This window comes from Vulpes lagopus, chromosome 2, assembly GCF_018345385.1.
Source record: "Vulpes lagopus strain Blue_001 chromosome 2, ASM1834538v1, whole genome shotgun sequence".
Lineage (NCBI taxonomy): Eukaryota > Metazoa > Chordata > Mammalia > Carnivora > Canidae > Vulpes > Vulpes lagopus.
In genome coordinates this window covers 167,643,944-167,659,707 of record NC_054825.1, presented here as the reverse complement: position 1 = coordinate 167,659,707, position 15,764 = coordinate 167,643,944, and the positions used below count along the sequence as shown (strand labels likewise).

General features: G+C 38.8%; 1 pseudogene; it reads left to right on the top strand.

Annotated features, from left to right (window-relative positions):
• The first annotated feature begins 13,932 nt into the window (after positions 1-13,932).
• On the top strand, positions 13,933-15,456 carry LOC121484542 (annotated as a pseudogene).
• Positions 15,457-15,764: the final 308 nt, after the last annotated feature.

Below are 15,764 nucleotides of genomic sequence, written 5' to 3'. Positions count from 1 at the left end.
ACCCTTTACTCACTTCAGCAGTTAATATGTTTGAATCATTTGCTCTATGTATATGAATGTCTATATATACACACATATTGATTTCTATGGGTACACAGAATTTTTAACCATGAGTATATTAGAGACCATTTGCCCCTTGCACCCAAATACGTTAAGTGTACTAAGAACTAGGATATTTAATTTACTTACATAGCTACAATACAAAGTATAGCATTCAGGAAAATTTATTTATTTTTTTAAAGATGTATTTATGATAGGCAGAGACACAGGAGGAGGGAGAAGCAGGCTCCATGCCGGCAGCCCGACGCGGGACGGGAGCCCACGCGGGGCTCGACCCCAGGACTCCAGGATCGCGCCCTGGGCCAAAGGCCGGCGCTAAACCGCTGAGCCACTCGGGGATCCCCGCATTCTGGAAAATTTAATGTTGATACATAGCACTAACTTATATAGCATCAAATTTTATCAATTGTCCTCATATTTACCACATTGTTTCTGGTCCAGAATCCAGTCAAGGATCATACATTGCATTTCAGCTTTTTTTTTTTTTTTTTTTTAAGATTTACTTATTCATGATAGAGAGAGGCAGAGACCCAGGCAGAGGGAGAAGCAGGCTCCACTCTGGGAGCCCGATGTGGGACTCGATCCTGGGACTCTAGGATCGTGCCCTGGGCCAAAGGCAGGCACCAAACCGCTGAGCCATCCAGGGATCCCCGCGTTTCGGTTTCTTTAATCAGGATCACTATCTCCTTGTTTTTAATGACCTTGATATTTTTGAGTGTCTCTTAACTGGATTTGTCTGAGGCTTTCTCATTATTGGATTTAAATTATGCATTTTTTTGACATAAGATTCCCTAAATGATATGTCCTTGGTGTGTCACATAGGAAAGATGATATGTTTGTCTGATTATAGGTGAGGTTAACTTGGTTAACTCAAGGTAGGTGTGAGTTGGGTTTTTCCCCTGTGAAGTTACCATTTTTACCTTTGTAACTAGTGATTTGTGAGGAGGTATATTCTGGTTCTGTACATAGCTTGTTTCTCAATAAATTTTCCTCCGCTAGTTTTACCATCCATTGGAAAATGTGGCGTAAGTCAGCTGTTACTGATGGTTGCAAAAGTGGTTTTCTATAATCATTCCTTCAACATTTGTTAGCAAACATCTGTCCTGTTTACTCATTTACTTTTCACAGATTTGAGCACATCCTTACTGTGGCACAGTATGATGTCTCACACTTATTTTGTACTCCCCTATTTCTCCAGAAGCCTTGGTTCTTTACAGTGGGGAATGGTTTTTAGAAATCAAGACCTGGGAAATAGATATGCTGTTTTTCACTATGGAGAGGACTGAGATGATAAGTAGGTAGGTAGATACGGTGGTGGGTAGGGAGTGCATAGGTAGAATGAGTCATGAGTTTATTCTACCACCAACTTTTTTATTTAGAGATTTAGAGAGAGTGTGTGAGTGGGGAGCAGGGGCAGAGGGAAAGAGAATCTCAAGCCGACTCTAGAAGGTGAAGCCCAATGTGGGGCTTGATATCACAACCCTGAGGTTGAGATCTGAGCTGAAATCAAGTCAGACAGTTAACCAACTGAGCAACCCACATACCCCTCTACCATCAATTCTTTTTTTTTTTTTTTAAGATTTTATTTATTGCTGAGAGACAGAGAGAGGGAGGCAGAAGGAGAGGCAGGTTCCCTGTGGATCAGGGAGCTTGATGCAGGACTAGATCCGGGACCCCGGGATCACAACCTGAGCCGAAGGTAGACACCCAACTGACTGAGCCACCCAGGTGTCCCTCTACCATCAATCCTTAATCCAACATCATAGTGTTCTTTCTTGCCTTCCCCCATTATAAATTGCATCTTTGTTCTCCAAGAATAAGAAATTTGACTCTCAGTATCATCCACATATTTACCGGAGAGTGAATATGCACTCAGCTACACCTTGGGAGTTCCGTTGTTCATGGAAAAAGAATAGGGTATTGGAAAACTAGTGCCAGAAGTGATTTGAATAGTTTAGTCTTTCCACTATAACTTTTCACATTCTCAGGGCATTGACTCTTTAAACCAAATAAAATCTCATAGGACCATGAAGAAAAGAGCCTAATAGAAAAATAAATCCAAAGATGGACATATCCAAATGAGAACCCACCAGTTAGTGATTCCTTGCTGATACTTGTACAGCTAATGTGAGGGGATGGTTCCTGGTGAAGTGCAGGTTGGAGATCAGTTCTGGCCATTAACCAGTCATCCATTATCATCTACTATTCACCTCCCATTTTCCCCTATACTTCTGAGTGAGTTTGACAATTCTCAGGCCATCAAGGACCACATCCTTCCATTGCTCCTTGAGAGAACTAAAGTATTTTAGGAGAAACTAAATAGACCAAAAAAGAATATTGGTTACAAAGTAGAATATTGTAATTTAAAAAAGACTCTGGAACTAGACTTTGGTTCAGCGATTTGCCAGTTGAGTAACTGCAAACAAGATGCTCAACCTCTCTGTTCCTCAGATTGCTTGTGTGTTCAGTATGGATGATAAAATCTCTTCTGTTGTGAAGGTTGGAACTTTATGCCTGGCATGTAGTAAGAGATATTCAGTATTAGCTATTATCTTCAACAGATGAAATTATTACTATATATTACAAAATTCTAAGCCAGGGAACAGTATAGTTGTTGGCCAAATCCAGCCTGTATCTTATTTTTGTATGGCCCAAGAGCTGAAATTTTACATTTGTAAAGAATTTAAGGAGAAAAAGTTAAAAAAAATTGTAAGGAGAAAGCAAAGAATATGCTAAAGTTAATGTATATGGACTACAAAGCCTAAATCATTTATTGTCTGGCCCTTTAAAAAAATGATTATTTTAGAGAGAGAGAGAGTGCACAGAGTGGGAGGAGGAGGGGCAGAGGGAGAGACAGTCCCAAGCAGATTCTGCATTGAGTGGGGAACCTGATATTGGGCTTGATCTCAAGACCCTGAGATCACGACCTGAGCCAAAACCAAGAATTGGATACTTAACTGACTGCACTACCCAGGGACCCCTGTCTGGCTCTTTATAAAAATTTTTCCCCTTGGTGTGAGCAAATTTCAGTTTCTCAAAATCCCTTCTGAGATATACACAGAATATGTGATAATACAGAAGGGTGTTATCTCAACTTAGCACTCTTCAAACCACAGGACTTAAAACTTTGAGCACTTTAAATCTTCAGGAGGTTTAAAAAAATGCCCTAAGCAACATCAAAAGCTATATTTTTAATACAAAGTTATGACCGTATGTGAAGCAGTATGCTGCTATGCTACTCTTGATGTCTAGTTAACCTGCAGTCCCAAGAATAGATGCTATTTATTTCTCCATTTTTGCATGTAAGAAAATTTAGGCTTAAAGACATTAAGTATTTTCCCGAAGACAGTGGGTAATAAGTAGCACAACCAGAGTTTGAACGCAGGTCTGTCTGACAGACTTCAAAGCTACTTTTAACTGCCATCTGCATGAATTAAATTGCAAGGCCACAACCCCTAAAAATTGCATCTATACAGCATTCACCCTATCCCATGTGAATGAATCATGAATGTAAGACTGGAAAATCCATAGACAAATAAATACCAGATTAATCTACAAAGCCTTTTGTTATATTTCTAGTCAGGTTTTTTTGGTAATAATAACCCAAGGGATACATTTTTTATTTAGTGTTTCCTTGACTATGCTTCTGACCTTCTTAATGCAATTAATTTTCAAAAAATTTTCCTTGATGTTCTCAAGTATAAGTTTTAAATATCTATGAAGTCAATTTTGCAATTGTTCTTTCATAGATGAAAGAAATCTTTGCTTAATCCAAGGTCACAAAAAATATCCAAGATCAGAAAGATTTTCTCCTATGTTTTCTTATACTAGTTTTCTAAGTAGGTTTTACATTTAGGTCTATGATCTATTTTGATCATTCATTTTGATACTTGTACATGATACAGGACGTGCTTAGGTTCACTTTATTTTTTATTTTATTTATTTTATTTTATTTTTTTATTTTTTTAGGTTCACTTTAAAATGTAGATACCCAGTTATTACAATACTATTTTTGTTCAAGAGATTATCCTTTTTCCATGGAATTGGCTTTTGCACCTTTGTTAAAAAGCAATTGACCATATATGAATGGGTTTATTTCTGGACTCTATTCTGTCCTATTAATCTTTGTGTTTATTCTTTTATCAATACCTCTTATTCCTGATTACTATAGCTTTATAACAAGCCTGTAAATCAAGTAAAGAAACTTTGCTTTTTCAAAAATTTTTTAGCTATTCCAGCTCTTTTGCTTTAAGCTGTAGAAGGATCTTGTTGATTTCTTTAAAAAAAATATTTGCTAGGACTTTGAAGGGAAGTGTGTTGGATGACCTCACATCTTAAGTCTTCCCGTCCATGGATATGGCATGACTCTATTGAGATCTTTTATTTCATCAGTGATTTTGTTTTTCAGTACCAGATTTTGCCTGTGTGTTGTTAGACCTATACTTAAGTATTTCCTGAAATTGTTTTGTTCTTTGTAACTTCTATGTATATGTGGCCCGCAAAATGTCTATTGTCTGCAAAGTTATTTCTTCTTATCCAATCTGTTTTTTGTACTAAGAACTAGGATATTTAATTTACTTACATAGCTACAATACAAAGTATAGCATTCAGGAAAATTTATTTATTTTTTTAAAGATGTATTTATGATAGGCAGAGACACAGGAGGAGGGAGAAGCAGGCTCCATGCCGGCAGCCCGACGCGGGACGGGAGCCCACGCGGGGCTCGACCCCAGGACTCCAGGATCGCGCCCTGGGCCAAAGGCCGGCGCTAAACCGCTGAGCCACTCGGGGATCCCCGCATTCTGGAAAATTTAATGTTGATACATAGCACTAACTTATATAGCATCAAATTTTATCAATTGTCCTCATATTTACCACATTGTTTCTGGTCCAGAATCCAGTCAAGGATCATACATTGCATTTCAGCTTTTTTTTTTTTTTTTTTTTTTTTAAGATTTACTTATTCATGATAGAGAGAGGCAGAGACCCAGGCAGAGGGAGAAGCAGGCTCCACTCTGGGAGCCCGATGTGGGACTCGATCCTGGGACTCTAGGATCGTGCCCTGGGCCAAAGGCAGGCACCAAACCGCTGAGCCATCCAGGGATCCCCGCGTTTCGGTTTCTTTAATCAGGATCACTATCTCCTTGTTTTTAATGACCTTGATATTTTTGAGTGTCTCTTAACTGGATTTGTCTGAGGCTTTCTCATTATTGGATTTAAATTATGCATTTTTTTGACATAAGATTCCCTAAATGATATGTCCTTGGTGTGTCACATAGGAAAGATGATATGTTTGTCTGATTATAGGTGAGGTTAACTTGGTTAACTCAAGGTAGGTGTGAGTTGGGTTTTTCCCCTGTGAAGTTACCATTTTTACCTTTGTAACTAGTGATTTGTGAGGAGGTATATTCTGGTTCTGTACATAGCTTGTTTCTCAATAAATTTTCCTCCGCTAGTTTTACCATCCATTGGAAAATGTGGCGTAAGTCAGCTGTTACTGATGGTTGCAAAAGTGGTTTTCTATAATCATTCCTTCAACATTTGTTAGCAAACATCTGTCCTGTTTACTCATTTACTTTTCACAGATTTGAGCACATCCTTACTGTGGCACAATATGATGTCTCACACTTATTTTGTACTCCCCTATTTCTCCAGAAGCCTTGGTTCTTTACAGTGGGGAATGGTTTTTAGAAATCAAGACCTGGGAAATAGATATGCTGTTTTTCACTATGGAGAGGACTGAGATGATAAGTAGGTAGGTAGATACGGTGGTGGGTAGGGAGTGCATAGGTAGAATGAGTCATGAGTTTATTCTACCACCAACTTTTTTATTTAGAGATTTAGAGAGAGTGTGTGAGTGGGGGCAGGGGCAGAGGGAAAGAGAATCTCAAGCCGACTCTAGAAGGTGAAGCCCAATGTGGGGCTTGATATCACAACCCTGAGGTTGAGATCTGAGCTGAAATCAAGTCAGACAGTTAACCAACTGAGCAACCCACATACCCCTCTACCATCAATTCTTTTTTTTTTTTTTTTAAGATTTTATTTATTGCTGAGAGACAGAGAGAGGGAGGCAGAAGGAGAGGCAGGTTCCCTGTCATCAGGGAGCTTGATGCAGGACTAGATCCGGGACCCCGGGATCACAACCTGAGCCGAAGGTAGACACCCAACTGACTGAGCCACCCAGGTGTCCCTCTACCATCAATCCTTAATCCAACATCATAGTGTTCTTTCTTGCCTTCCCCCATTATAAATTGCATCTTTGTTCTCCAAGAATAAGAAATTTGACTCTCAGTATCATCCACATATTTACCGGAGAGTGAATATGCACTCAGCTACACCTTGGGAGTTCCGTTGTTCATGGAAAAAGAATAGGGTATTGGAAAACTAGTGCCAGAAGTGATTTGAATAGTTTAGTCTTTCCACTATAACTTTTCACATTCTCAGGGCATTGACTCTTTAAACCAAATAAAATCTCATAGGACCATGAAGAAAAGAGCCTAATAGAAAAATAAATCCAAAGATGGACATATCCAAATGAGAACCCACCAGTTAGTGATTCCTTGCTGATACTTGTACAGCTAATGTGAGGGGATGGTTCCTGGTGAAGTGCAGGTTGGAGATCAGTTCTGGCCATTAACCAGTCATCCATTATCATCTACTATTCACCTCCCATTTTCCCCTATACTTCTGAGTGAGTTTGACAATTCTCAGGCCATCAAGGACCACATCCTTCCATTGCTCCTTGAGAGAACTAAAGTATTTTAGGAGAAACTAAATAGACCAAAAAAGAATATTGGTTACAAAGTAGAATATTGTAATTTAAAAAAGACTCTGGAACTAGACTTTGGTTCAGCGATTTGCCAGTTGAGTAACTGCAAACAAGATGCTCAACCTCTCTGTTCCTCAGATTGCTTGTGTGTTCAGTATGGATGATAAAATCTCTTCTGTTGTGAAGGTTGGAACTTTATGCCTGGCATGTAGTAAGAGATATTCAGTATTAGCTATTATCTTCAACAGATGAAATTATTACTATATATTACAAAATTCTAAGCCAGGGAACAGTATAGTTGTTGGCCAAATCCAGCCTGTATCTTATTTTTGTATGGCCCAAGAGCTGAAATTTTACATTTGTAAAGAATTTAAGGAGAAAAAGTTAAAAAAAATTGTAAGGAGAAAGCAAAGAATATGCTAAAGTTAATGTATATGGACTACAAAGCCTAAATCATTTATTGTCTGGCCCTTTAAAAAAATGATTATTTTAGAGAGAGAGAGAGTGCACAGAGTGGGAGGAGGAGGGGCAGAGGGAGAGACAGTCCCAAGCAGATTCTGCATTGAGTGGGGAACCTGATATTGGGCTTGATCTCAAGACCCTGAGATCACGACCTGAGCCAAAACCAAGAATTGGATACTTAACTGACTGCACTACCCAGGGACCCCTGTCTGGCTCTTTATAAAAATTTTTCCCCTTGGTGTGAGCAAATTTCAGTTTCTCAAAATCCCTTCTGAGATATACACAGAATATGTGATAATACAGAAGGGTGTTATCTCAACTTAGCACTCTTCAAACCACAGGACTTAAAACTTTGAGCACTTTAAATCTTCAGGAGGTTTAAAAAAATGCCCTAAGCAACATCAAAAGCTATATTTTTAATACAAAGTTATGACCGTATGTGAAGCAGTATGCTGCTATGCTACTCTTGATGTCTAGTTAACCTGCAGTCCCAAGAATAGATGCTATTTATTTCTCCATTTTTGCATGTAAGAAAATTTAGGCTTAAAGACATTAAGTATTTTCCCGAAGACAGTGGGTAATAAGTAGCACAACCAGAGTTTGAACGCAGGTCTGTCTGACAGACTTCAAAGCTACTTTTAACTGCCATCTGCATGAATTAAATTGCAAGGCCACAACCCCTAAAAATTGCATCTATACAGCATTCACCCTATCCCATGTGAATGAATCATGAATGTAAGACTGGAAAATCCATAGACAAATAAATACCAGATTAATCTACAAAGCCTTTTGTTATATTTCTAGTCAGGTTTTTTTGGTAATAATAACCCAAGGGATACATTTTTTATTTAGTGTTTCCTTGACTATGCTTCTGACCTTCTTAATGCAATTAATTTTCAAAAAATTTTCCTTGATGTTCTCAAGTATAAGTTTTAAATATCTATGAAGTCAATTTTGCAATTGTTCTTTCATAGATGAAAGAAATCTTTGCTTAATCCAAGGTCACAAAAAATATCCAAGATCAGAAAGATTTTCTCCTATGTTTTCTTATACTAGTTTTCTAAGTAGGTTTTACATTTAGGTCTATGATCTATTTTGATCATTCATTTTGATACTTGTACATGATACAGGACGTGCTTAGGTTCACTTTATTTTTTATTTTATTTATTTTATTTTATTTTTTTATTTTTTTAGGTTCACTTTAAAATGTAGATACCCAGTTATTACAATACTATTTTTGTTCAAGAGATTATCCTTTTTCCATGGAATTGGCTTTTGCACCTTTGTTAAAAAGCAATTGACCATATATGAATGGGTTTATTTCTGGACTCTATTCTGTCCTATTAATCTTTGTGTTTATTCTTTTATCAATACCTCTTATTCCTGATTACTATAGCTTTATAACAAGCCTGTAAATCAAGTAAAGAAACTTTGCTTTTTCAAAAATTTTTTAGCTATTCCAGCTCTTTTGCTTTAAGCTGTAGAAGGATCTTGTTGATTTCTTTAAAAAAAATATTTGCTAGGACTTTGAAGGGAAGTGTGTTGGATGACCTCACATCTTAAGTCTTCCCGTCCATGGATATGGCATGACTCTATTGAGATCTTTTATTTCATCAGTGATTTTTGTTTTTCAGTACCAGATTTTGCCTGTGTGTTGTTAGACCTATACTTAAGTATTTCCTGAAATTGTTTTGTTCTTTGTAACTTCTATGTATATGTGGCCCGCAAAATGTCTATTGTCTGCAAAGTTATTTCTTCTTATCCAATCTGTTTTTTTGTCTGTTTTTCTTTCTTATTGTACTGTCTGGATCTTTCAAAGAGCTGTTGAATGGGAATGTTGAGAGCAGTCATCTTTGCCTTTCTCTTTCTTTTATTTTATTTAAATCCAAGTTAGTTCACATATAGTGTATTCTTAGTTTTAGGGATAGAATTTATTGATTCATCAGTTGTATCTAATGCCCAATACTCATTACATCGAATCAGTCTGCCTTTCTCTTAAGAGAAAGCATTTAGTCTTTTAAGTGTTATATTAACTGTAGGTTTTGCAGATGCCTTTTCCAAGGTTAAGAAAATCCTTCTATCCTTAATTTGCTGAAATTAAAAAAAAATTTTTTTTAATTTATGATAGTCACACAGAGAGAGAGAGAGAGAGAGAGAGAGAGAGGTAGAGACATAGGCAGAGGGAGAAGCAGGCTCCATGCACCGGGAGCCCGACGTGGGATTCGATCCCGGGTCTCCAGGATCGCACCCTGGGCCAAAGCCAAACCGCTGCGCCACCCAGGGATCCCAATTTGCTGAATTTTTGTATCATGAATAGATATTGAATTTTCTCAAGTGATTTTTCTGTATCTATTATGATGATCACATAGTTTTTCTTCTATAGTCTATTAATATGGTAAATTACATTAGTTTTCAAATGTTGGAACAGTATTGCATTCCTGAGATAAACCCACTTGATCATGGGGTATTTTACTTTTAAAATATTGTAGTCTACTTGTTAATAGTAATTGTTAAGGAATTCTGCATGTGTGTTTACGAGGGATTCTGGCCTGTAGTCTTTCTTGAAGTAATGTCATTTTCTCTTTTTGGTAGTAAGGTAGTGCTGGCCTCATAAAATGAGTTGGGAAGTGTTCTCTTTACTTCTATTTTCTCAAAGTGTTTTTGTAGATTTTTAAAAAATATTTTATTTATTTATGAGAGACACACAGAGAGAGGCAGAAACATAGGCAGAGGGAGAAGCAGGCTCCCTGTGGGGGAGCCCGATGTGGGACTCAATCCCAGGACCCTGGGATCACGACCTGAGTCAGAGGCAGATGCTTAACCACTGAGCCACCCAGGTACCTCTCAGTTTTTTTTCCCCCTTAAATTTTAGTAGTATATAAGCAGTCTAGGCCCGGTTTTGTTGTTTTAAAAGTTTGTAAAACTTGAATTCAATGTCATTAATGGATTCAGGAATACTCTGGTTGTCTATTCTTTTTAAAAAGATTTTATTTATTTGAGAGAGAGAAAGTGTGCACATGAACAATGGAGAGAGGGTGAGGGAGAAGCAGACTCCCTCTGGGGAGCTGGACTTGGGGCTCCATGCGGGACTCAATGTAGGGCTCAATCCCAGGATCCTGAGATCACCACCTGAGCTGAAGGCAGATGCTTATTTGACTGAGCCACCCAGGCACTCCATTGGTTGTCGATTCTTGAATGAGTTTTGATAGGAATTTTGACAAGGAATTTGTTCATTTGATCCAAGTTGCCACATGTGGCAAAATACTATCATAACATTCTCTTATTATCCTTTTGATGTCTTTAGGATCTGTAATCATGTCTTTTAGTCCTGCCATTGGTAATTTCTTGTAGCCTCTTTTCAAAGTTTATTGCTTTTTTTCTCTGGTGTGTTTCCTCTGTCAGTTTCTTTGATTTCTGCTTCTTTTATTATTTTCTTCCTTCTGCTTGCTATAAGCTTCATTTTTTTTTAACTTCCTAAGGTAGAAGCTTAAATAATAGATTTAAGAGCCTTTTCCTTTTCAAAACAAGCATTTAATGCTCTAAATTTCCCTCTAAGCATGTCTTAGCTGCATCCCACAAGTTATTTTTTAAAATATTTTATCTAAAAAAAATAAAATAAAATATTTTATTTAATTATTTGACATAGAGAGCACAAGCAGGGGGAACAGCAGGCAGAGAGAGAGAGAGAGGGAGAAACAGGCTCCCCAGTGAGCAGGGAGCCCAACATGGGGCTTGACCCCAGGACCCAAGCCAAAAGCAGATGCTTAACTGACTGAGCCATCCAGGTACCCCATCCCACAATTCACAAGTCCCCTTGTGACTTCCCTTCTGGTTATTTAATTTCCAGATTTGGGGGGTTTTCCTGTTCTTTTTAGAAGATTTTATTTATTTATTCATGACAGACACACAGAGAGAGACAGAGAGAGGCAGAGACACAGACAGAGGGAGAAGCAGGCTCCACGCAAGGACCCCAATGCGGGACTCAGTCCCGGGGCCTGGGGATCACGCCCTGAGCTGAAGGCTCAACTGCTGAGCCATCCAAGCATCCCTTGGTATGACTTTTTATTGAAATATATCTTAGATACAGAAAAGTGTACAAATTATAAATATATAGCCCCATGAATTTTCAGGGTGTAAAATAACTTATCTGTCTTATGATTCTTTTTACTGAGGCACAATTTAAATTTATACATCTTAAGTATGGAGTTTGGTGAGTTTTGACAAATGGATACTCCTCTGTAACCTGTATTCCTTAGAATGCTGAACACATCTTACAGCACATTCTACCCCTATCTCCCTTATTAAATGCTCTTTTGGGGGATCCCTGGGTGGCTCAGAAATTTAGCACCTGCCTTCTGCCCACGGCGTGATCCTGGAGTCCGGGGATCGAGTCCCACATTGGGTTCCCTGCATGGAGCCTGCTTCTCCCTCTGCCTGTGTCTCTGCCTCTCTCTCTCTCTCTCTCTCTCTCTCTCTCTCTGTGTGTGTGTGTGTGTGTCTCTCACGAATAAATAAATAAAATCTTTTAAAAATAAAAATAAAAAAATAAAAGTTCTTTTGGCAAACATCAGAATACCCCAGGATTTTGCATTTTGTCTATCCATCTAGGTGCATTGCTCCATCTATGAGGAATATTCTTGAGGTCTATTTTCACTGCACAGAAGCACAAATTAAAGGGTTTCTTAATCTTTACAAACAAACTCACATAGAATAATGCCAAGTGGATCCTACTGCCTTCGCACCTCCTGGAGACAGCTCACATAACAGAATAAACTAGCATGATTAAAGGATTACTTTAGAACATTGTGTGTGTGGGGGGGGTGGATTTTAGAACATTGTTAATGTCTGATCTAGAGTTTCTGTGGCACTTGTATTTATTTATTGCTGTATAACAAATTATGCTTAAACTTACTGGCTTAAAATCACAAACTTTTATGTACAGTTTCTATGAGCAAGGAATCTTGGATCAGGTTTCTGGGTGGCTCAGGCTCGGGATCTCATGAAATCCCTGTCAAGGAGTCACCATAGCTGCAGTCTTCTGAGGTCTTGGTGGGGCTGAAAGGTTTGCTTCCAAGATAGGCTTATTCACATTGTTGTTGGCAAAATACCTCAGTTCCTCGCTAGCTATTTGGGGGTCTCAGTTCCTTGCCAAGTGGGCCTCTCTGCAGCCCTGTCTGAGTGACCTCAAAACGTGGCACCTGGTTTCCCCAAGAGCTAATGGTCTAAGAGAATGGAAAGCAGAATCCAGCATATGTTTTATGACCTAACCTTGGAAATGATGTAGCATCATTTCTGCCATATTTTGTTGGTTTCATAGACCGATCCTGATACATTGTGGGAGGGAACCTTTATAGGGGTAAGGATGCCAGGGGGCAGGGATCACTGGGCACCATCTTGTATGTTGACTACCACAGTAGCTTTTGTACAGATATGAACCCACAAAACCTAAAAGATGACATTAACCATTCAGGTTTATCAGAAAATCCAGCCACATTAAGTGACCACAATGGTCATAGGGTTTTTACTCCCATGGGATGTGTCCACTGTGAGAATACATTTTCTAGGTTTTTCTTCTAGTTATAGTGTTCATCAGTTGAATATTATACATTAGGACTTCACTGAAATAAAGGAGAATCCTCTCAAATTTAGCTTGTTTAATGTGTGTTTACTAGCTAAGGATATAAAGGTACCATCTCATGGACTCATTATTAGGACAGAGGAAGTATTTCCCTTTGCAAATACATTCTTTTCATTTTTAAAAAAATATTTTACTTATTTATCCATGACAGACACAGAGAGAGAGGCAGAGACACAGGTAGAGGGAAAAGCAGACCCCACACAAGGAGCCCAATGTGGGACTCAATCCCGGGACCTGAGGATCATGCCCTGAGCTGAAGGCAGATGCTCAACTGCTGAGCCACCCAGGTGTCCCTTTCTTTTCACTTTTCTGAGGATGTCCTCTCTTTTTTTCTGTGGGAACTCTTGGCATCACAAGATAATTCATCTGTAAACACAAAAGGACAGATTCAGCCTTAGTTTCTAGCCATTTTTAGTTTGTCTTATACAAATATGCAGGTGGTATAATGTTTTAACCATGACTTTGTAGCTCTTATACACCTGTTGCAGAAAGAGGCAATCATTATTTAGGTGATTATTTTTATGAACAAGAAAGTAAAGTTATCCTCTGCAAAATCTTTCTGGGACATCTTTTTATTGCTCTGTAGCCTTGTATTTCTATTTTGACCTCATACATTAGTTTTGGTATAACTGTAAATGAGTCTCTTGGCCCTTAATGGGAATGAGCCTAATCATTGCCTCTTTGTTTCTATAGGCATGAAAAAACCAGTGATAAAGTCAAGCTGAACTCTTCATTGGTTCGAATAGGGCCTCTTGGAGTGATTGACCTGTGAAATATTTCTGTCTCTGAACAAACATTCACTTGTGTGCATTTTCACCTCTGAATCTTCTTTATCCTTCCAGGACTCAGGAATCAAAACAGGATACAGACTTTTCAAAAACTGGGATTAAGATACCTTTTACATGAAGATGTGTTAGATGCTGGCAGATATGGGAACAATTCACAAGTAAATTAACCAGAAATCAAGACTCAGTAACAAATCTGCAAAGCAAGAAGTCCAAGTTGCCAAAACAAGGTGATTCCTCCTGTCAGATGCAGGCAGGAGAATCTGCTCAGGTTTCTGAAGACGAAAACTATGTAATAAAGCTTCACTGGGAGAGTTCCAATATCAAAAGCCAAGAGTTTCCAAATAAGACCACCTGGGATTTCTGCAAGAAAATCTGAGAGAGCCACACAACTATCAGAGTAGGTGTCATCAAGTTGATGTAAAAAATAAACCATATAAGTGTGACCATTATGTTATGACAAAGATCTCTCATCGTCATGATGATCAGGAAGTTCACAAAAGCAAGAAGTCTTATAGCCACAATAATTGTGGAAAAGACTTCATGAGGAAATCATGCCAACATACTATAACCCACTCAGAAGAGAAGCACTATGTATGTAGTGAGTGTGGGGAGGACATTGGTGACAGCTCAGTGTTTTGCATTTGCCAGAACATCCATGCAGGGGACAAAGGTGGTGAGAATGATAAGTGTGATGGGGGCTTCAGTCAGAGCTCACACCTGCAAAATCATCAGGGGTCAGCACAGGAGAAAAGCCCTACAAATGTCAAGTATGTGCGAAGAGCTTCATCCAGGACTCCTGTTTTCCCACTCACGAGCCCGTCCACCCAAGAGGGAATCTGTACAGGTGTGATGTGTGGGAAGGGCTCCATTCATTGCCTAGATCTTAACATTCGCTGTGTAGACAACACTGGAGAGAAATCATCTAAACGTGAGATGTATGATAAAGGCTTCAATTAGACATCACCACTTCAAGCCCATCAGAGATCCCACCCTGGAGATAAACCAAACAGATGGGAGGCATGCAACAGGCTAGTTCATCAGAATCTTGGTCCTCATCAGAGAGTTCACACTGGAGAGAAAACACATAAATGTGAAGTAGGTGGGGAGGACTTCAGCAAGGCTCAAATATTCAAGCCCATCAGAGAATCCACATTGGAGAGAAGCCATATAAATGTGCTATGTGTAATAAGAACTTTAGCCGAATTCCCATCTTTAGGCCCATCAGAGAGTCCACACAAGAGAAAAACCATTCAAATGTGACATATGTGGTAAGGGCTTTGCTCAGATTTCACATCTTCAGGCCCATCAGAGAGTCCACACAGGAGAAAAGCCATACAAATGTGAGACATGTGGTAAGGGCTTTTGTCAGAGTTCACATCTTCAGGACCATCAGAGAGTCCATACTGGAGAGAAACCCTACAAATGTGATGTGTGTGGGAAGGGCTTCAGTTGGAGCTCACATCTTCAAGCCCATCAGAGAGTCCATACAGGGGAGAAGCTCAACAAATGTGAAGAATGTGGGAAAGGCTTCATCAGGAACTCCTATCTTCATGTTCATCAAGGATCTACACGGGAGAGAAACCACATAAATGTGGCAGGTGTGGTAAGAGCTTCAATCAGACCTCACATCTTCAAGCCCATTGGAGAGTCCACATGGGAGATAAACCCTACAAATGTTTTGACTGTACTAAGGGCTTTAGTAAAAGTTCATGTCTTCGAGTTCATCAGAGAGTCCATAATAGTGATAAATCCAGTTCATGTGATGAGTGTGATAAAAGTGTTCTTCAATTTGTAGACTTCACATTTTCTTCCAAAAATCCACACAGCAGAGAATATTTATAAAATATTATGTCTTAATAGTTCAAGAGTGAGCTGAACTTTTTTACAGTCATCTCAGTTCCATTGGAGGAAACCTATTTGTTGTGTGAATGTAGCCAGTGTTTCTAGCAGGAGTCAAAAGTTCAGTCCTCAAGACATAGAAACCCGGTGAGAATGGTACAGTAAGTTTCGGTCAGAACCTTCACATTCAATCAAATTTACACAAGAG